A 23,087-nucleotide genomic window follows, 5' to 3' on the forward strand; every position below is an offset into this window, starting at 1 on the left:
GGCCCACGAAAGGACACTGGGGCAGCATCCAGCCGTGAAGGGAGCCATGGAAGAGAGTACACACTCGAGCCCATGGCCAGTAGCAGTTGCAAAGTCACAAAACATGGAGATGGTTGCTGGTCCCCGGAACTTCCTTGGGAGAGGTGGAGCAGGTGCGAATGGCAGGGTTTGGCAGTTTGGTGAGCAAAGAGGCTGTGCCCATGACTGTGCAACAGCTATCAGGGCAGTGTGACCCCAGAAAGGACACTGGCACGGCACTCAGTGTGACCTGGGAGCTGTGGAAGAGGGTGCACGTGTGAGCCCACAGCTGCTAGCAATTGCAAAGTCACAAAGCAGAGAGACACTTGCTGGTCCCCAGAACTCCCTGGGGAGAGTTGCAGCAGACATGAATAGTGCCAGTCTGTGGAATTTGGTACACACAGAAGTGGAGACAGTTTGACCTGGAGGGTTTATTGAAGAAAGGAGACTGAGACCTTGCAGCTCTGGGCCAGAGATTCCATCTCAGCTATATTTGCTCTGACCTTCTAACAAGAAGTGGAAAGCCCCCAGGAAACAAAAGCCACACTGTTGACAAGCTCACATTAAGCCCATCCCCCTGACAAGGGGTGGGGCAACTCCACCCAGGCAAAGATGCCTGAGAAGCCGAGCAGCAGGCCCCTCCTCCAGAAGACAGACTGGAAGAACAGGTGAATGATAAGCTTATTTCCCACAGAACTGTAAAACTCCAGTGCCAGGGGAAAATAATATAAGATGCTCCCAGTGTTCCCTCAAGACTCTTTTATAATTCAGGCTAAAATTTTACATTTCTTTTTTGCTTCTTTTCTTTTTCTTCTTCTTTTTTTTTAACCCTGTTCCCATTTCAGATAGATTCTTCTTTCCCAACTTACATTTTTAAGTGGCTTTTCAACTTTTATATTTTTACATCTATGTTTTATATATTTATGCCCCATACTGCATATGGGGTGTATCTATGTATCTATCTATCTCTATATCTCTATATCTACATATATATATCTATATATATATACATATATAGAGAGATATAGATATAGATATATGTTCTGATTTCTTTGCAATTTTGGGATATAGTGTCTTCTAACACAGACACGAAAAATCAATCAGGAACAGGCAGATCACCCTGCTTTGTCCACCCTGAGAGATTATAATCTCTCCCCCCTCTTTTTTTATTGTTTTGGATCATCTTGGCTTTGTTGTGTATCTGTGGTAGCTTCCAACCACTTCAGATTTTTTCTAGGGTGAATTTTGCTTGGGTTGTGGTTGCTATTTTGGACTCTGTTCATTCACGCAACCATCCCTCAACAGAATAACTAGGAGGAGGGACTCTCAACAAAGAATAGAACCTGAGACAATGTCCTCTGCCACAGAACTAATGGATATGGATATAAGCAAGGTGGAAGAGAGAATTCAGGATAGCAATCATAAAGTCAATACCCAGGCTTGAAAAAACATTAGTGAAAATATAGAATGTCTAAGGGCAGAGATGAGGGCTAATCAGGCCTAACTTAAAAATGCTATGAATGAGATGCAGTCTAAACTGGATACTCTAACACCAGAGTAAAGGAGGCATAAGAGAGAATCAGTGATCTAGAAGATAAGCTTATGGAAAGGAAGGAAGTTAAGGAAAACTGAGATAGGCAGGTAATAGCCCATTAAAATAGACTTAGATTAATGATGCTATGAAACGTTCTGATATCAGAATTATTGGGATCCCCCAGGGGGTGGAAGAGAGAGAGGACTAGAAGGTATATTTGAGCAAATCATAGCTGAGAATGTCTCTAATCTAGGGAAGGGAACAAGTATTCATGTCCAAGAGGCAGAGAGGTCTCCTCCCAAAATCAATAAAAATAGATCAACACCCCGACATATAATAGTGAAGCTTGCAAATCTTACAGTCAAAGAATCTATCCTGAGAATAGCTAAGGAGAGATTCCTTACATATGGAGGGAGGAACATCAGAATAACATCAGACCTATCCACAGAGACCTGGCAAGCCAGAAAGGGCTGGCAAGACATATTCAGGGTACTAATTGAGAAAAACATGTAGCCAAGAATACTTTATCCAGCAAGGCTGTCATTCAGAATTGATGGAGAGATAAAGAACTTTCAGCACAAGCAGAACCTGAAAGAATATGTGACCACCAAGGCAGCCCTGCAAGAAATATTAAGGGGGATTCTGTAAGTGAAGAGATACCCCAAGAGTAATATAGACCAGAAATTAACAGAGAGAATATACAGAAACAGGGACTTTACAGACAGTAACAATGGAACTAAATCTTATCTTTCAATAGTTACTCTGAATGTAAATGGGCTGAATGTTTTCATGAAAAGACACAAGATTTCAGATTGGATTAAAAAAGCAGGACACATCCACATGCTGTCTACAAGAGACTAATTTTTAACCTAAAGGTATTTAGAGATTAAAAGTGAGGGGATTGGAGAACTATTTACCATGCTAATGGACCTCAAGAGAGAGCTGGGGTAGCAATCCTCATATCAGACAAATTGGATTTTAAACCAAAGACTGTAGTAAGAGATGTAGAAAGACACTATATCATATGTAAATGGTCTATCTAACAAGAAAATCTAGCAATGTAAGTATCTATGCCCCCAACATGGGAGCAGCCAACTAGATAAATCAACTAATAACCAAAATAAAGAAACATATTGATAATAATACATCAATAGTAGAAAACTTCAACACTCCACTCACAGTAATGGACAGATCATCTAAGCAGAAGATCAACAAAGAAACAAGAAGTTTGAATGACACATTGGACCAGATGGACTTCATGAATATACAGAACATTCCATCTTAAAACAACAGAATACTGATTCTACCCATGTACACATGGAACTTTCTCCAGAATTGACCACACACTGTGTCACAAATCAGGTCTCAACCAATACCAAAAGACTGAGATTATACCCTGCATATTTTCAGACCACAATGCTGTGAAAATGGAACTCAACCACAAGAAGAAATTTGGAAGGAACTCAAACACTTGAAGGTTAAAGAGAATCCTGCTGAAGAATGATTGGGTCAACCAGGAAATTAAAGAAGAACTTAAACAATTCATTGAAGATAATGAGAATGAAAACACATTGGTCCAAAACCTATGGGATACTGCAAAGGTGGTCCTTAGAGGGAAGTACATAGCCATCCAAGCCTCTCTCAAAAAATTAGAAAAATCCCAAATGCCCATGCTAACCCTACACCTAAAGGACCTGGAGAGAGGAAAGCAAAGAAAGCCTAAACCAAGCGGGAGAAGAGAAATAATAAAGATTAGAGCAGAAATCAATGAAATCGAAACTAGAGGAATAGTAGAACAAATCAACGAAACTAGAAGCTGGTACTTTGAAAGAATTAATAAGATCAATAAACCTCTGGTCAGACTTATCCAAAAGAAAAGAGAAAGGAACCAAATTAATAAAATCATGAATGAAAGGGGAGAGATCAGAACCAACACCAAGGAAATACAGAAAGTGTTAAGAACATCATATGAGCAACTATATGCCAAGAAATTAGGAAATCTGGAAGAAACGGATGCATTCCTGGAAACTTATAAACTACCAATACTGAAACAAGAAGAAATAGAAAATCTGAACAAACAAAAAACCAGCAAGGAAATTGAAGCAGTAATCAAAAACCTCCCCCCCCAAAAATGGTCCAGGGCCAGATGGTTCCCCAGGGGAATTCTACCAAACATTTAAAGAAGAAATAATACCTATTATACTGAAGCTGTTTCAAAAAATAGAAATGGAAGGAAAAATTCCAAACTCATTGGACAGCCACATGTAGAAGACCATTCTCTTACATCATACACAAAGATAAACTCAAAATGGATGAAAGAACTCAATGTGAGACAGGAATCTATTAAGATAAATTCTAGAGAAGAACATAGGCAGTAATATCTTCAACATTGGCCACAGCAACTTCTTTCAAGACGTGTCTCTAAAGGCAAGGGAAACAAATGCAAAAATGGACTATTGGGACTTTATCAAGATAAAAAGCTTTTTCACAGCAAAGGAAACAGAACAAAACTAAGAGGCAACCCGGGGAATGGGAGAAGATATTTGCAAATGACATTACAGATAAAGGGCTGATATCTAAGATCCATAAAGAACTTCTCAAAATCAACACCCAAAAAACAAATAATCCATTCAAGAAATGGGCAGAAGGCATGAACAGACACTTCTCAAAAGAAGACATATGAATGGCTAACAGACACATGAAAAAAATGTTCAACATCAGTAGCCATCAGGGAAATACAAATCAAAACCACAATGAGATACCACCTTACACCAGTCAGAATGGCAAAAAATAACAAGATAGGAAACAACAAATGTTGGTGAGGATGTGGAGAAAGGGGAACCTTCTTACACTGTTGGTGGGAATGCAAGCTGGTACAGGCACTCTGGAAAACAGTATGAAGATTCCTCAAGATGTTAAAAATAGAGCAACCCTGTGACCCAGCAATTGCACTATTAGGTATCTACACCAAAGATACAGATGTAGTGAAAAGAAGGGGCACAGGCACCCCAATGTTCATAGCAGCCATGTCCACAATAGCCAAACTGTGGAAGGAGCTGAGATATCCTTCAACAGATGAATGGATAATGAAGATGTGGTTCATATATACAATGGAATATTACTCAGCCATCAGAAAGGATGAATATCTACAGTTTGCACTGACATGGATGGAACAGGAGGGAATTATGCTAAGTGAAATAAGTCAAGCAGAGAAAGACAATTATCATATCATTTCACTCATATGTGGAACATAAGGAATAGGGCAGAGGACCATAGTGGAAGGGAGGGAAAACTGAATGGGAAGAAATCAGAGAGGGAGACAAACCATGAGGGACTCTCAACTCCAAGAAACAAACTGAGGGTAACAGAAGGGAGTGGGTTGAGGTATTGGGTAACTGGGCGATGGGTATTAAGGAGGGCATGTGTGGTGATGAGCATTGGATGTTATATGCAAATAATGAATCATTGAACACTACATCAAAAACTAATGATGTACTATATGTTGGCTAATTGAACATAATAATAAAAAAGAGATCAATGAAACTAGGAGATGGCTCTTTGATTAAAATAAATAAAATTGATAAATCTCTAGCTAGACTTATGAAAATGAATAGGGAATGGACCTAAATAAATACAATCACAAATGAGAGAGGAAAAATAACAACCAACACCACAAAAATACAAACAATTAGAAGAGAATATTGTGAAAAGCTTCATGCCAACATGCTAAATTGGAAAAGCATAAATTCCTGAGAACATATAAACTATCATAACTGAAATAGGAAGAAAACAAAAAACTTGGATAGACTGATAACCACCAAAGAAATTGAATAGGTAATGAAAAAACTCCAAAGACACAAAAGTCCAGGGCCAGATGGCTTCATGAGTGAATTCTACTAAACATTTAAAGAAGAGTACTCTTCTCAAACTATTGTGAAAAATAGAAAATGAAGGAAAACTTCCAACTTCATTGTATAAAGCCAGGATTACCCTGATACTGAAAGCAGGTAAAGACACCACAAAAAAGAGAACTACAGTCCAATAGCATGATGAACATTGATGAATAAATTCTTAATAAAATACTAGCCACTTCAATCCATCTGTACATTAAAAGAATCATTCACCAGGATCAAGTGGGATTTATTCCAGGGTTGCAAGTGTGGTTCAATATTTACAAATCAATCAGCATGGTACACCAAATTAATAAAAGACAGTATAAGAACCATATCATCCCCTCAATAAATGCAGAAAAACCATTTGACAATGTACAAGATCCTTCCCTGATAAAAAATATCAACAAAGTAGGTTTAGAGGAAATGCATTTTAACACAATAAAGTCCATATATGAAAAACCTACAGCTAATATTATCCTCAATGGGGAAAAATAGAACTTTTCCTTTACTGTCAGGAACAAGACAGGGATGTCCACTCTCACAGCTCTTATTTAACATAGTACTGGAAGTCTTAGCCTCAGCAATCAGACAACAAAAAGAAATAAAAGTCATACAGTTTGGCAAGGAAGAAATAAAACTGGGACTACTGGAAGATGACATGATACTCTATATAGAAAACCTGAAAGACACCACCAAAAAATTGCTAGAACTGATACACAAATTAAGCAAACTCACAGGATACAAAATTAATGTATAGAAATCTGTTGCATTTCTATATACCAATAATGAAGCAGCAGAAAGCGAAATCAAGGAATGAATCCCATTTCCAAATGCAACAAAAAAAATAAGATACCTAGGAATAAACCTAACTGAAGAGGTGAAAGACCTGTATTCTGAAAACTATGCAACACTGATGAAAGAAATTGAAGAAGACACAAAGAAATGGATAAACATTTCATACTCATGGATCAGAAGAACACATATTTTAAAATATCTATACTAAATAAAGCAATCTACACATGTAGTGCAGTCCCTATCGAAATATCACCAGCATTCTTCACAGAGCTAGAATAAACAATCCTAAAATTTGTATGGAACCACAAACGACCCCTAATAGCCAAAGCCATCTTGAAAACCACTGGAGGCATCACAATTCCAGACTTCAAGTTATACTACATAGCTTTAGTGATAAAAACTGTATGGTACTGCCACAAAAATGGACACACAGATCAACAGACAGAACAGAATACCCAAAAATGAACCCACAACTATATGGTCAATTAATCTTTGGCAAAGAAGGAAAGAATATCCAATGGGGAAAAAAGTCTCTTGAACAAACAATGTTGGGAAAACTGTAGAGCGATATACAAGAGAATGCGACTGGACATATTTCTTATACCACACACCAAAATAAATTCAAAATGGATTAAAGACTTAAATGTGAGAAAAGAAACCATTAAAATCCTAGAGGAGAACACAGGCAGTAATCTCGACATCAGATGAAGAAACTTCTTCATAGATATGTCTCCTGAGGCAAGGATAACAAAAGCAAAAATAAAGTATCAGAACTTCATTAAAATAAAAAGCTCTGCACATGGATACTAACCCTTTATCAGATATGTCATTTGCAAATATCTTCTTCCATTCCATGGGCTGCCTTTGTTTCCTTTGCTGTGCAGAAGCTTTTTATCTTGATGAAGTCCCAAAAGTTCATTTTTGATTTGTTTCCCTTGCCTTTGGAGATGTGTCTTGAAAGAATTGGCTGTGGCCAAAGTTGAAGAGGTTACTGTCTATGTTCTCCTCTAGGATTTTGATGGATTCCTGTCTCACACTGAGGTCTTTCATCCGTTTAGAGTGAAATCAGAAATGAGACAGAAGAAATAACAACCAACACCACAGAAATATAAACAATTAGAAGAGAATATTATGAAAGTGTGGGAAATGGATAAAGAAAAAGGGAACTCCCGAAGCACAGAGCCCACCCCGATCTCAGGTGTGACCACAGGAATCTGGCTCTTGGGCAGATGCTACACGGTGATAACATCGAGCCATGCTGCAGAGGCGGCCTGGGACACTTTCACGCCCCGGGCTCAGACAAAATGTGTGACGTTCCCTCACACTGGAACTTGGATTTCTGTCCCTCGTAGGAGTAGATTCCCTGAGTCTGGGTCTCATGGTGGGCACGATGAACACTTGTTCCTCTGTCCCCTGAGTGAATATTCCACAAAATGAACATGGGCAATCAGGGCCCTTCACAGGTATTTAGAAATCCGTGGTGCTCTGCGCTCTCAATTATGGCAAATCCAGACATACAACTTTTTTTTTTTATTCTCTTCTATTTCTTTATATTTCTGTGGTGTTGGTTGTTATTTCTTCTGTCTTGTTTGTGATTTCATTCACTCAAGTCTTCTCTCTCTCTCTCTCCATAAGTCCAGCTAGAGGTTTCTCAATTTTATTTTATTTTTTCAATGCAACAGCTGCTGGTTTCATTGAACTGTGTTGTTGTTGTTGTTGTTTTAGTTTCTATATCATTTATTTCTGCTCTAATCTTTATTATTTCCTTCCTGATGCTTTTGTTTATGGTTCTTTTTCTAGCTCTGTTATGTGCAAGGTTAGGTTTTTTATTTGCAATTTTTCTTACTTCTTGAGGTAGGCATGTATTGCTGTAAACCTCCCGTCTCAAACAGTTTCTACTGCATCCCAAAGGTTTTGGAACATTGTGTTTTCTTTTACTTTGGTTTCCATGTACTTTTTTATTTATTCTTTTATTTCCTGGTCGATCCATTTATTTTTTAGTAGCATGTTATTTAACCTCCATGTATTTGTTTTCTTTTCAGATCTTTTTCTCATGGTTGACTTCTAGTTTCATTAATTTTGCAGTTGGAAATGATGCATGGTATGACTCAGATATCTTTGAATCTATTGAGGGTGGTTTTGTGGGCTAATTTGTGATGTACTCTGGAGAATGTTCATATACATCTGAAAATAATAAGTATTCTGCTGTTTTAGGACAGAATGTTCTGAATATATCTTTTAAATCCATCTGTTCCTATGTGTCATTCAGAACAAGTCTTTCCTTGTTGATTTTCTATTTAGGTCATCTGTCCATTGATATAAGTGAGATGCTAAAGTCCCCTACTATTATTGAATTATTATGGATTTTTATGTTTGTTGTTAATTGTCTTATTTGGGTGCTCATATTTTAGATGCATAAACATTTACAATTGTTATATTTTCTGGTTTATTTGTCCCCTTCTTTATTATATAGTGTCCTTCTTTCCTTCTTTGTCTCTTGTTAAAGTCTTTGTTTTAAAGTCTGTTCTGTCTGAAATATGTATTGCTACTCTGGCTTTCCTTTGACATCCATTTGTATGGTTGATGTTTCTCTATATCCTTTTACTTTCAACCTGCATGTGTTTTTAGGTTTAAAATGAGTTCCCTATAAGCAGTATATTCATACATTTTGTTTATTTTTAATCCATTCTTTCATCCCATGTCTTTTCCTTGGAACTTTTAGTCTATTTACATTCTAATAATTATTGATAGATATGTATTTATTGTCATTTTATTATTTTTTGTGGTTGTTTCTAAAGATCGTCTCTGATCCTTTTTTGTCTTTGCCTCTTTCATGGTTTGCTGATTTACATTAGTGATATATTTGGATTTCTTTCTCTTTATTTATATATATATATATAGTTATTAGTATATCATTGCCATTAGGTTTATATATAACCTCTTCTGCATGTAGTAGGTTCCAATAAGTTGATGGTTATTTAATGTTGAACCCATTCTTTATTCCACTCCTCTCCACATTTTATGTATATGTTGTCATATTTTATATCTCTTTATCTCTTGAGTTTCTAGACTAATTTTTCCAGAATATTTCTTTCTACTGCTTTTGTGTTTCATATCTTTAGATTTTCATTTTTGGTCTCTTTTCCACTCAAAAAGTCCCCTTTAATATTTCTTGCATGGCTGCTTTGGTGGACATTAACTCCTTTAATTTTTGTCTGGGAAGTCTTTATCTCTCCTATTCTGAATGCTAGTCTTCCTGGATAGATTATTCTTGGCTGCAGTTTTTTTCCCTGTTCAGTTCTTTGTATGTATCATACCACTCCCTTCTGGGTCACAAGATTTCTGTTGAAAGATCTCATGCTAGCCTTATAGGTTTTCCCTTGAAAAGTACTGTCCTCTTTGGATTTGCCGATTTAATTTTTTTTTCTTCATCACTATACATTTTGCCAATTTAATTACAATATATTTTAGTGTAGGTCTGCTTTTATTGATTCTGATTGGCATTCTTTGTGTCTCCTGGGTGTGGATATTTGTTTCCTTCCCCACAGTTTGGACATTTCTAGCTATTATTTCTTCAAATAAACTTTCTGCCCCCTTTTCTCTCTTTCTTCTTCTGGAACTCTTATAATACCAATGCTACCACATTTGATGGAGTCACTGAGTTCCCTAAGCTTATTCATATGTTATATAATTCTTTTTTTCCTCTCTTTTCTTCAGCTTGATTACTTTCCATTTCTTAGTCTTCTAGGTCACTAATTTCTTCCTTTGCTTCTTCCATCCTGTTGTTTATTTCATCAAGTATGTTTCTCATTTCATTTATTGAGCAATTTATCTTTGCTATGTTATTTTTTATCTGTGTTAAGGGTCTCACTCACATCTTATCTTTTCTCAAGTCCATAGAGTATGCTTATGATCATTGCTTTAAATTCTGTATCATTTGCATCAACATGGATGGACCTGGAGGACATTATGCTAAGTGAAATAAGTCAAACAGAGAAAGACAATTATCATATGGTTTCACTTATTTGTGGAACATAAGGAATAGCATGGAGGACATTAGGAGAAGAAAGGGAAAAATTAAGGGGGGGAAATCAGAGGGGGGGTGAGCCATGAGAGACTATGGACTCCGGGAAACAAACTGAAGGTTTTAGAGGGGAGGGGAGTGGGGGATGGGTGAGCCCGAGGATGGGTATTAAGGAGGGCACGTATTGTATGGAGCACTGGGTGTTACATGCAAACAATGAATCATGGAACACTACATCATAAACTAATGATGTACTGTATGGTGACTAACATAACATAATAAAAAAATAAAAAATAAATAAATTCTGTATCAGACATGTTACCTATATCTGTTTCACTTACATCTCTGGCCATGGCCTTGTTCTGTTCTTTCATTTGGGATAAATCTCTATCTCCAATTCTTTTTTTTTTTTGCCTCTCTGTGCTTGTTTCTCTGTGTTAAGAAACTTAGTCATGACTTCTGCTCTTGAAAGTAGTGACTTTATGAAGAAGAGGTCTTGGAGTACTTTGCAGTGTAGTGTCCTATGTTACCCAGAACCTGCCACTTCAGGGGAATATCCCATGTGTTGTTACTTATGCCCTGCTGTTGTGTTTGTGTCACTTTTCTTTCAGGGCAGTCATCTGCACTAACTGCATGTTGTGTGCTGTGTTTGCTCTTTGAGGTGTTAGAGGGACTTAGGCCAGCTAGCTCTGCAGGGCCATGATCAGTGGGAAATGTGGGAGTGGGATGGCAGTTTTAGCAAAATTTGTGTTGGGCCATTAGTCCTATACCAGATCCCCCAATGTGCTGTGGTCTTTGGGTGGATGTGGATATCTAGTTGTAAAAGTGGGATGGGTTAAGATCAGGGTCCTCCTATTCTGTCATTTTATCAAGCTCCTCCAGGAATATATTTGTTAATTCTAAATTAGAGTATAGAAAGTAGGATAAATATAGAAGTTAGAATTTTGGTCTGAATAAAAATTAAAGCATAACATGTCAAAATTTATGGGATGCAACTGAAGTAATATTTAGAGGGAAATTTATAGGTTTAAGCACCCACACTAGAAAAGAGAGTGTTCTCAAATTAATAGTCTTAGATGTCCCCTTAAAAATACATTAAAGAAGAAATCAAACTGGAGGTATAAAAGTGATAAAAACAAAGATTAGAACAGAAATTCATAAAATGGAAAACAGAAAAACTAAAGAGAAAATAAATGAGATAAAAGTTAGTCTTCAAAAATTTAACAAAATTGACATAACTACATAAACTAATCAAGAGGAAAAGAATATACATACTGTGGGAACTGGGAATAAAAAAAAATACCACTGATTCTATTTGTATTAAAAAAATTATAAGAGAACACTATGAAACACTTTATACCAACAAATTTGATAACTTAGATGAAATGGATAAATTCCAATAAATCACAATTTAACACAATTTCCTCAACAACAAATAGAAATTCTGAATAAAAGTAAAACAAGTAAAGAAGAATTAGTACTGAAAAATCTTCCTACAAAGCAAGCTTAGATCCAGATGTCTCTACTGGTCAATTTTATTTTTTAAGCTTTTATTTAAATTTCAGTCAGTTTCCATAAAGTTTAATATTAGTGTCAGGTGTACAATTTAATGATTCCACACTTCCATACAACATCCCTTGCTCATCACAACTACAATCCATAATCCCCATCACCTATTTAAAACATCCACTTTGGGAAATGTCACTTGTTTCTATAGTTAAGAATATGTTTCTTAACATAGCCAAAGGCAAGGGAAGCAAGGGCAAAAATGAACTATTGGGACTTCATCAAGATAAAAAGCTTTTGCACAGCAAAGGAAGCAGTCAACAAAATCAAAAGACAACCAACAGAATGGGAGAAGATATTTGCAAATGACATATCAGATAAAGGGCTAGTATCCAAAATCTATAAAGAACTTACCAAACTCAACACTTAAAGAACAAAGAATCCAATCAAGAAATGGGCAGAAGATATGAACAGACATTTTTCCAAAGAAGACATCCAAATGGCCAACGGACACGAGAAAAAAGCGCTCAACTTCGCTCGGCATCAGGGAAATCCAAATCAAAACCTCAATGAGATACCACCTCACCCCAGTCAGAATGGCTAGAGTTAACAAGTCAGGAAATGTTGGCGAGGATGCAGAGAAAGGGGAACCCTCCTACACTGTTGGTGGGAATGTAAGCTGGTGCAGCACTCTGGAAAACAGTATGGAGGTTCCTCAAAAAGTTGAAAATAGAGCTATCATATGACCCAGCAATTGCACTAGTGGATATTTACCCCAAAGATACAAATGTAGTGATCTGAAGGAGTACATGCACCCCAATGTTTATAGCAGCAATGTCCACAATAGCCAAACTATGGAAAGAGCCAAGATGTCCATCCACAGATGAATGGATAAAGAAGATGTGGTATATATATACAATGGGATATCATGCAGCCATCAAAAACAAAACAAAACAAAACAACGAAATCTTGCAATTTGCAATGATGTGGATGGAACTACAGGGTATTATGCTAAGTGAAATAAGTCAATCAGAGAAAGACATGTATCATATGATCTCACTGGTATGAGGAATTCTTAATCTCAGGAAACAAACTGAGGGTTGCTGGAGTGGTGGGCGTTGGGAGGGATGGGGTGGCTGGGTGATAGACATTGGGGAGGGTATGTGCTATGGTGAGCACTGTGAATTGTGTAAGACTGTTGAATCACAGACCTGTTCCTCTGAAGCAAATAATACATTATATGTTTTTTTTTATTTTTTTAAGATTTTATTTATTTTTTTGACAGAGAGAGACACAGCGAGAGAGGGAACACAAGCAGGGGGAGTGGGAGAGGGAGAGAGAGAAGCAGGCTTCCCGCTGAGCAGGGAGCCCAATGCGGGGCTCGATCCCAGGACACTGGGATCATGACCTGAGCCGAAGGCAGACACTTAACGACTGAGCCACCCAGGCGCCCCAATACATTATATGTTAAAAAGAAAAAAAGAAGATAGTAGGAAAGGAAAAATGAAGGGGGGGAAATCGGATGGGGAGATGAACCATGAGAGACTGTGGACTCTGAGAAAGTAACTGAGGGTTCTAGAGGGGAGGGAGGTGGGGGGATGGCTTAGCCTGGTGATGGGTATTAAAGAGGGCACGTTCTGCATGGAGCACTGGGTGTTATATGCAAACAATGATTCATGGAACACTACATCAAAAACAAATGATCTAATGTATGGTGATTAATGTAACATAATAAAATTAAATTTAAAAAATTGTAGTTTAAAAAAAAGAAGAATCTGTCTCTCGGTTTGCCTCCCTCTTGCCCTTATGATTGTTTGTTTTGTTTCTTAAATTCCACACATGAGAGAAATCATATGATATTTGTCTTTCTCTGACTGATTTTGCTTAGCATAATATTCTCTAGCTCCATCCATATAATTCCAAATGACAAGGTTTCATTTTTATAGCTGAGTAATATATATATATATATATATACATATATATATATGTATATATGTATATATATCCTGTTCTTTATCCATTATCCATTTATCCATTCATCAGTGGGCATTTGAGATCTTTCCATAATTTGGCTATTGTACATAAAACTGCTATAAACATCAGGGTGCATGTATCCCTTCAAGTTGGTATTTTTGTATCTTTTGGGTAAATACCTAGGATTGCAATTGCTGGATCATAGGGTAGTTCTATTTTTAATTTTTGAAGAAACTTCATACTGTTTTCTAGGGTTTGCAGTCCACCAACACTGCAAGGGGATTCCCCTTTCTCTACATCATCACCAACACCAGTTATTTTTTGTATTGTTGATTTTATCATTCTGACAGGATTGAGGTTATACCTCATTGTAGTTTTGATTTGTATTTCCCTGATGATGAGTAATGTTGAGCTTCTATTCGTGTGTCTGTTGGCCATCTATATGTCTTCTTCAGAAAATGTCTATTCATATCTTCTACTCATTTTTTAATTGGGTTATTTGTTTTTTGGGTGTTGAGTTTTGTAAGTTCTTTATATATTTTGTATACTAACCCTTTATCAGATATGTCATTTGCAAAAGTCTAGTCTCACTTTGTAGATTACCTTTGACTTTTGTTTATTGTTACTTCACTGTGCAGAAGCTTTGTACTTTGAAGTCCTAATAGTTTATTTTTGCATTTGTTTCCCTTACTTCATGAGACCTATGTAGAAAGAAGTTGCTATAGCCAATGTCAAAGAGGTTACTGTGTAAAAGGAGAAGAAGGTAGCGGGAGGGGAAGAATGAAGAGGGGGAAATCGGAGGGGTGGACGAACCATGAGAGGCGATGGACTCTGAAAAACAAACTGAGGGTTCTAGAGGGGAGGGGGGTGGGAGGATGGGTTAGCCTGGTGGTGGGTATTGAGGAGGGCACATTCTGCATGGAGCACTAGGTGTTATGCACAAACAATGAATCATGGAACACTTCATCTAGAACTAATGATGTAATGTATGGGGATTAACATAAGAATAAAAAAAAAGAGGTTACTGTGTTTTTCTCTAGGATTTTAATGCTTTCTTTCTTGTCTCACGTTTAGGTCATTCATCCATTTTGAATTTATTTTTGTGTATGGTATAGGAAAGTGAGCGAGTTTCTTTTGCATGTTGCTGTCCAGTTTTCCCAACACCATTTGTTGAAGAGACTGCCTTCTTTTCCATTTGATATTCTTTCCTGCTTTGTCAAAGATTATTTGACCATATAGTTATGGGTTTTCTATCTTCTTCCATTCATCTATGTGTCTATTTGTGTACCAAACCATTCTGTTGGGTCACTACAGCTTTGTAATATTATATAATAATATTACTAATATATATATATTATTATAAATGCATAAATGTATAAAATATATAAAACTCTGCTTTTCTTTCTCAAGGTTGATTTACTCTTTGGGGTCTTTGAAGGTACCATATAAATTTTAGGATTGTTTATTCTAACTCTATGAAAAATGCTGTTGGTATTTTGATAAGGATTTCATTAAATGTGTAGATTGTTTTACCTAGTATAGACATTTTAACAATATTTGTTCTTGTAATAAATGAACATGGAATGTTTTTCGTCAGTGTTGTATAGTTTTCAGAATACAGGTCTTTCACCACTTTAGTCAGATTTATGCCTAAGTATCTTATGGTTTTTGGTGTAATTGGAAATAGGATTATTTTCTTAATTTTTCTTTCTGCTCCTTCATTATTGGTATATAGAAATGCAACAGACTTCTGTCCTTTGATTTTTTTTTAATATCCTGCAACTTTCCTGAATTTGTGTATCTGTTCTATTAGTCTTTATTATAGTCTTTCAGGTTTTCTATATAGAATATCATGCCATCTGCACATAGTGAATGTTTTGCTCCTTCCTTGATGAGTTGAACGCTTTTAATTTCTTTTGTTGTCTGATTGTTGAGGTTAAGACTTCCAGTACTATGTCAAATAGCAGTGGTAGGAGTGAACATCCCTGTCTTCTTCCTGACCATAGAGGAAAACTCTTCCCAGTGGGGATGTTTTAATTCAAGGTTTTTCATATATAGCCTTTATTGTGTTGAGGTATGTTCCCTCTAGTATTACTTTGTTGAGGGTTTTTATCATGAATGAATGTTGTACTCTGTTAAATTCTTTTTCTGCATCAGTTGAAATGATCATGTTTCCTATCATTACTTTTATTAACATGGTGTATCACTTTGATTGATTTTCAAACATTGAACTGGACTTGCAGCCCAGGAATAAATCCCACTTAATTGTACTGAATGATTCTTTTAATATACTGTTGAATTCAGTTTGCTAGTATTATGTATAGAATTTTTGCATCCATGTTAATCTGAGATATGGGCCTGTAGTTCTCTTTTTTATGAAGTCTTTATCCATTTTAGGAACCACAGTAATGCTGGCCTCATAGAATATGTTTGGACGTTATCCTTCCATTTCTATTTTTTTTGGAATAGTTTGAGAAGAATAGGTATTAGCTCTTCTTTAAATGTTTCATAGAATTCATCTGTGAAGCCATCTGGCCCTAGACTTTTGTTTGTTGGGAGATTTTTTTATTACTGATTCAGTTACTTTGCTGGCTATCAGACTGTTCAAGTTTTCTGTTTTTTCCTGTTTCAATTTTTGTACATTATCTGCTATTTCTTCCAGGTTGTTCAATTTGTTGGCATATAGTTTTTCATAATATCCTCTTGTAATTGTTTTTATTTCTGTGGTGTTGGTTGTTATTTCTCCTCTTTCATTTGTGATTTTATTTATTTGGGTCCTTTCTCTTTTCTTTTTGATAATTCTAGCTAGGAGTTTATCAAGTTCATTAATTTTTTCAAAGAAACAGCTCCTGGTTTCATTGATCTGTTCTATTGTATTTTTTAAATTTTCTATATCATTTATTTCTGCTCTAATATTATTTCCTTCCTCCTGCTGACTTTTGGCTTGGTTTATTATTTTGTTTCTAGTTCTATTACATACAAGGTTAGGTGGTTTATTTTAGATTTGTGCTGCTTCTTAAGTTAGGCCTGCAATAATGTATATGTTCCCTTTTAACAACGCTTTTGGTGTATGCCAAAAGTTTTGGACTGTTGTGTTTTCATTTTCACTTTTTACCTGTATTTTTAAAATTTCTTCTTTGATTTTCTTTTTTTTTCTTCTTTGATTTTCTTGTTGACCCATTCACTCTTTAGTAGCATGTTGTTTTACCTCATCTTTCTACATTTTTTCTCTACATATTTATCATCTTTCTACCCTTTTTCTTGTGGTTGACTTCAAGTTTCATAGTGTTTTGTTCAGGTTATATACATGGTATGAATCTCATTCTTTTTGTAATTTTTGAGGTCAGATTTGTGACCTAGTATGTGATCTATTCTGGACAATGTCCCATGTGCACTTGAAAATAATGTGTATTCTGCTACTTCAGGATAGTATGTTCTGAATATATATGTTAAGCCCATCTGGTTCATTGTGTCACTCAAAACCAGTGTTTTCTTATTGATTTTCTACTTAGTCTGTCTATTGATGTAAGTGAGGTGATAAAATTCCTTACTATTATTGTATTATTATCAATGAGTTCCTTTATGTTTATTATTGTCTTATGTATTTGGGTGTTCCCATGTTAGGGGCATAATACTTACAATTGTTAGATCTTCTTTTGGATTGTCCCCTTTATGATGATATAGTGCCCTTCTTCATCTCTTCTACAGTCTTTTTTAAAAGTCTAGCTTGTCCAATATAAGTATTGCTACTCTGGTTTTCTTTTAACCTCGAATTGTGTGATAAATATTTCTCCATTCCCTCACTTTCAGTTGCGGGTGTCTTTAGGGCTAAAATTTGTCTCTCATAGGCATCATATAGACAGGTCTTATTTTTTTTGTTTTTGTTTTTTAATTCATTCTGGTACCCTATGTCTTTTGATTGGAAAGTTCAGTCCATTTACTTTCAGAGTAATTATTGGTAGATATGTATTTACTGCTATTTTATTACTTGTTTTTTCATTGTGTGGAGAGTTTCTCTGTTCCTTTCCTTTCTTTGTCCCTTTTGGTCTTTCCTTCCCACTCAAAGATTTCCTTTTAATATTTTTTTGCAAAGCTGGTTTAGAGTTCACACACTCCTTTAGTTTTTGTTTCTCTAGGTAACTCTTTATCTCTCCTTCTTTCTGAATGATATCCTTGCTGGTTAGAGTATTCCTGGCTGCAGGTTTTCCCTATTCAGCACTGTGAATGTCATGCCACTCTCTTCTGACTTACCACGTTTCTGTTGAGAAATCTGTAGCTAGGCTTATGGGTCTTCCTTTGTCTTGCAGTTTTTAAGATTTTTTTCTTTATAACTATATTTTGCAAATATAATTACAATATGTCTTGGTGTTGGCCTGCTTTTGTTGATTTTTAAATTTTTAAATTTAAATTCAGTTTAATTAACAAATAGTGTGTTATTAGTTACAAAGGTAGAATTTCGTGATTCATCGGTTGCATATAACACCCAGTATTCATTACATCAAGTACTCTCTTTTAATGCCCATCACCCAGTTACCCCATTCCCCCACCCACCACCCCTCCAGCAGACTTCAGTTTGTTCCCTGTGGTTTAGAGTCTCTTATGGTTTGTCTCCCTCTCTGATTTCATCTTATTTTATTTTTCCTTCCCTTCCCCTGTGTTCATCTGTTTTGCTTTTTAAATTCCACATGTGAGTGAAATCGTCTAATATTTGTCTTTCTCTGACTGACTTATTTTGCTTTTGTTGATTGTGATGGCCATTCTCTGTGCCTCCTGGATCTGGATGTTTGTTTCCTTCTCCAGATTAGAGAAGTTTTCAGCTATTATTTTCTCAAATAAATTTTCTGCTCCATTTTGTCTCTCTTTTTCTTCTGGGACTCCCATAATGTAATTACATTTTATGGAGTCACTGAGTTCCCTAAGTGTATTCTTGAGTTCCACAATTATTCTTTCTCTTTTTCAGTTTTGTGGTTTTAAATAATTGTGTGTTCTATGTCACTTATATGTTCTTCTGTTTCGTCTAGCTTTGTGTTCATTGAATGAAGCCTGGTTACAATCTCAGTTATTGTATTCTTCCTGTCTGACTGATTCTTTCTGAAGTCTTTTATTTCTGCAGTAAGGGCCTCCCTGAAGTCTTCCATTCTTTTCTCAAGCCTAGTGAATATCCTTACGATTGTTGCTTTAAATTCTCCATCAAGCATCTAACATATATCACTTAGATTTCACTAGATTTAGAAATCTAGTTTCACTTATATTTCTGGCCATGACCTTATCTTGTTCTTTCATTTGGGATGAATTCCTCTAAGTTGATATTTTTCTAAATCTTTGCCTTCTTCTGTGTTTTGGAAAAGCCCATTATGTTTCCTGCTCCTGCAAGTTTTGGCTTTATGAGGAAGAGGTCATGTACTGTCCAGGGCCTAGTGCTTCAGGGACTGTCTCTGTTGTGTGCTGTGTACACTCTGCTGTTGTGTTTTGGCTGTTTTATCTTTTAGGCCAGTCTTCTATAGAGGCTCTCCTTGCTTACAGTGGGTAGTATTTGGTCCTTGGCCAGAATGTAGCAAGTTTTAACTAGGCATACTCTTCTGCTTGTGAAATGAGTCCTGATACTATTTCCACTAGAAATGAAGTCCTGCAGAAGTCTCTGGTCAGGAGATGTGGTGTGGGAAAGGGTTTCTGCTTGTCTTCTGGTGACAAGGCCCCATGTGCTGAGACAGGCAAGCTTGACTGAGATGTGCAGTCCCAATAGAGTGCTGGGAGCTGGGACTTGGTGTATTCAGTTTAGGTAGCCAGTGTCAGTGCTGTGATGGTTTTCATAGGTGGTTCTGTGTTTATGCTGAGGGGTAGAGGAGGGAAGTGTTGGAAACAGACTTTTTTGTCCCTGGAGTAGTGCCTCTGTGAACACTGTATCTCAGGGTGCTTCCCTGAGAAATAACCTCTGCCCTGTGTGACCCAGGTCTTTTTCAGATAGCTGTTTCCACACTGTCTACCTCGGCATTGTTTGGCTGCCCTCTCTCCAGGAGCAGCACATTGCCTTCCAGGCTCTATCCCAGCCATAACTCCTGGTTTTTAAAACTCCAGGCTTTAGCAATGTGGTGTGCATAGAGGCTTTTGTTGGTCTTCTGAGGAAGGGGCTTGCCATGCTGGGACTGAGGCAAGCTTGACTGAGAAGGGCAGTAGGATCAGAGCAGAGGGGGTCAGGACTTTGTATAAGCAAATTAGGCAGCCAGTTTTGTCTCTGTGTTGTTTTCAGCAGGTGACTCTGTGTTTATGCTGAAGGCCAAGGTAGGGAAATGGTGCCAGCAGGCTCCTTTCTCCCCAGAGATGTGTCTGTGAAAGCTGCCTCTCAGGGACACACTCGAGGAGGAGTGAATAATGTCCCCTGTGTGTGCCCCAGATGTTCTTCAATTTGCTGTTTCCATGCTATCTACCCTCAGGTTGTTTGCCTGCTTGTTCTCCAGGAGTAAGGTACTGTCTTATGGGCTCTATCCTAGCCAAGCCCACTGACTTTTAAAAGTCCAGTCTTTAAGCCCTGCTGGTTGCAAGAACTCACACAAATCAGTCTCTTGTTTCCAGCCAGTGGCTTTGGAGAAATGTTCCCTTTGTGCATTCCCTTCTGTGCTCCTCTCTCTCTTTCTCACCTTTATCTATGACTTCTGCTCTGCAGCACGTGGGATCCATTTCTCCCCTAAACCATAGCTCTGCACTTCCTACCTTCTTTGATGTGGCTTCTTGTCTCCCTTTAGTTGTGGCGTTCGTTCTGTTAGTCTTCAGGTTGATTCTAGAGTATTTAGAAGGATTTGAGTTTACCTAGCTGTGTTTGAAAGATGAGATGAGCCTAGGATTCTCCTACTCCAATGTCATCTTAGCTCCCCACTCCATTCCTGACAGTCTTTATTAACTGGAATAAGAAGGGATGTTTCTCAACCTGATAAAGATTGTGATCTATTTTCTGCTGAAATCTATTCAACATTTCTTAACCAGAGAGCAGCAAGTTTTCTCATTAAACATGTCTTATTGTTAGTTGGACTCCAATTGCTTAAGAAGTTGAAATAAAATAAAATTAAAATAATGCAATTTTTTAGAAAGAAAAATTAAATCTTGTTAAAGGGCTATAGTGGTAAAGAAAAGAACTAAAACCCATTTTTATTAGAGTCATACCAAGATTTGTTTTTTTATTTTTTTAAATTTAAATTCAATTAGCCAACACATAGTACATCATTAGTTTCAGATGTAGGTTCAACAATTCATCAGTTGTGTATAATAACACCCACTGCTTAGCACATCATGTGCTCTCCTTAATGCCCATCACCCAGTTATCCCATCCACCCACCCACTTCCCCTTCAGCAATGCTGTTTGTTTCCCATAGTTAAGAGTCTCTCATGGTTTGTCTCCTTCTCTGATTTCTTCCCATTCAGTTTTCCCTCCCCTCCCTTATGGTCCTCTTCACTGTTTCTTATATTCCACATATGAGTGAAACCATATGATAATTGTCTTTCTCTGACTGACTTATTTCATTGAGCATAATACCCTCCAGTTCCATCCACATTGATGTAAACTAAACAGTAAGTGTTCATCATTTCTGATGGCTGAGTAATATTCCATTGTATATATGAACCACATCTTCTTTCCATTCATCTGTTGAAGGGCATCTCAGCTCCTTCCACAGTTTGGCTATTGTGGACCTTGCTGCTATGAACATTGGGGTGCAGGTACCCCTTCATTTCACTACATCTGTATCTTTGGGGCAAAAACATAGAAGTGCAATTGCTGGGTCATAGGGTAGCTCTATTTTTAACTTCTTGAAGAACCTCCATACTGTTTTCCAGAGTGCCTGTAATAGCTTGCATTCCCACCAGCAGTGTAAGAGGGTTTCTCTGCATCCTCGCCAATATTTGATGTTCCTTGTCTTGTTAATTTTAGCCATTCTGACTGGCGTAAAGTGATATTTATTTTTAATAATGAAGCATATAAAGGATGAGACAAGGAGCACATGACCCCATTAGGACATAGCTAGGGAAGAATTGTCTGTTTGTTCCTGCTTTCTTTACTCTGCTTCTGTTGTGTTTATAAAGTTCAATGGGGGAGAAGATAAGAGAGAGATTCTGAGAACCAAAGTGCTTGAACTTACTGGAGGTGGTCAGGGTAGAAGTTACATTTCACAGTCCTTGGCTCTTCCCAATTATTCCACTCTAAAGACTCCCCCTCCAGTCTTTTACATTCGAGGACAGCCTTAACCTCATTTCAGTTTAACTCAAGGTAGACCCCTGCTCAGTACAGGCTCTACTTTGGCAAGTGGGACTGAGTCAAAGCAGGTTTTGTCCTTGCCTTTTTGGAGCTCACTATCTAGGAGGAAAACACTTCACTTCCGTGCTTTGCCTCTTCACTAGGTACTTAAAATTTACAGAATAGTGTAACTTCTCTTAGCTTCAGGTTTTCTTTTTTTATCCAGAAAGGATAATAATAACAACTATGATAACAACAACAACAATAAAGGCTACTCCATATAATTGTTGAGAGATTTCAGTGGGTTAAAGCTAATAAAAGATGAAGCTCTATAAATAGTGCCTGTTCTTAGTGGTGATAATGATAATAATAAAACATTTAGCAAAATGGCTGGCACGTGGTTAAGTACTCAATAATTGTTATTTTTTTTTTAAGATTTTATTTATTTATTTGACAGAGAGAGAGATAGCGAGAGCAGGAACACAAGCAGGGGGAGTGGGAGAGAGAGAAGCAGGCTTCCTGCTGAGCAGGGAGCCCGATGCGGGGCTTGATCCCAGGACCCTGGGATCACGACCTGAGCCAAAGGCAGACACTTAACGACTGAGCCACCCAGGCGCCCCTTGTTATCTTTTATAAGCAATTATTATTGACATGGTTGTATCTTCGTGAGTTCTGAGAGGACTTCCTTGCCAAAACGAATACCAGCATTAGCTCTCTCAGAGATTTACCCAATGTTCTTTTTCCCTCATTCTACGTGTCTGATGACATAGACTTACAGTGATTCTCATAATTTCGTTTGTGTCAGAATCATCTGAGAGACATGTAAAAAATATACCTCCTACTACAATCTTTAAAGATTTTAACTTAATAGTTCTAGAAGTAGCTTCCAAGAATCTGAATTTTAAACAAGTATCTTAGGTGTTACTGATGTAGGTAGTTCACAGACCACATTTTTTAGATAGTCTGGCCTAGAAACTCTCCAGATTCCTTTTGGGGATATGGTGGTTTCCTGGATTGTTTTACCATGTTAATCCTAGCTCCTCCCAAACAACTGTCATGCCCATGAAAAGAAAAGTCTGGGAGAGATTTCCATAAAGTCATCCAGTATGGAGAAGAAGGATT

The sequence above is a fragment of the Leptonychotes weddellii genome, chromosome X (genome assembly GCF_054177405.1).
Source record: "Leptonychotes weddellii isolate Sample4059 chromosome X, ASM5417740v2, whole genome shotgun sequence".
In the NCBI taxonomy this organism is placed as follows: Eukaryota; Metazoa; Chordata; class Mammalia; order Carnivora; family Phocidae; genus Leptonychotes; species Leptonychotes weddellii.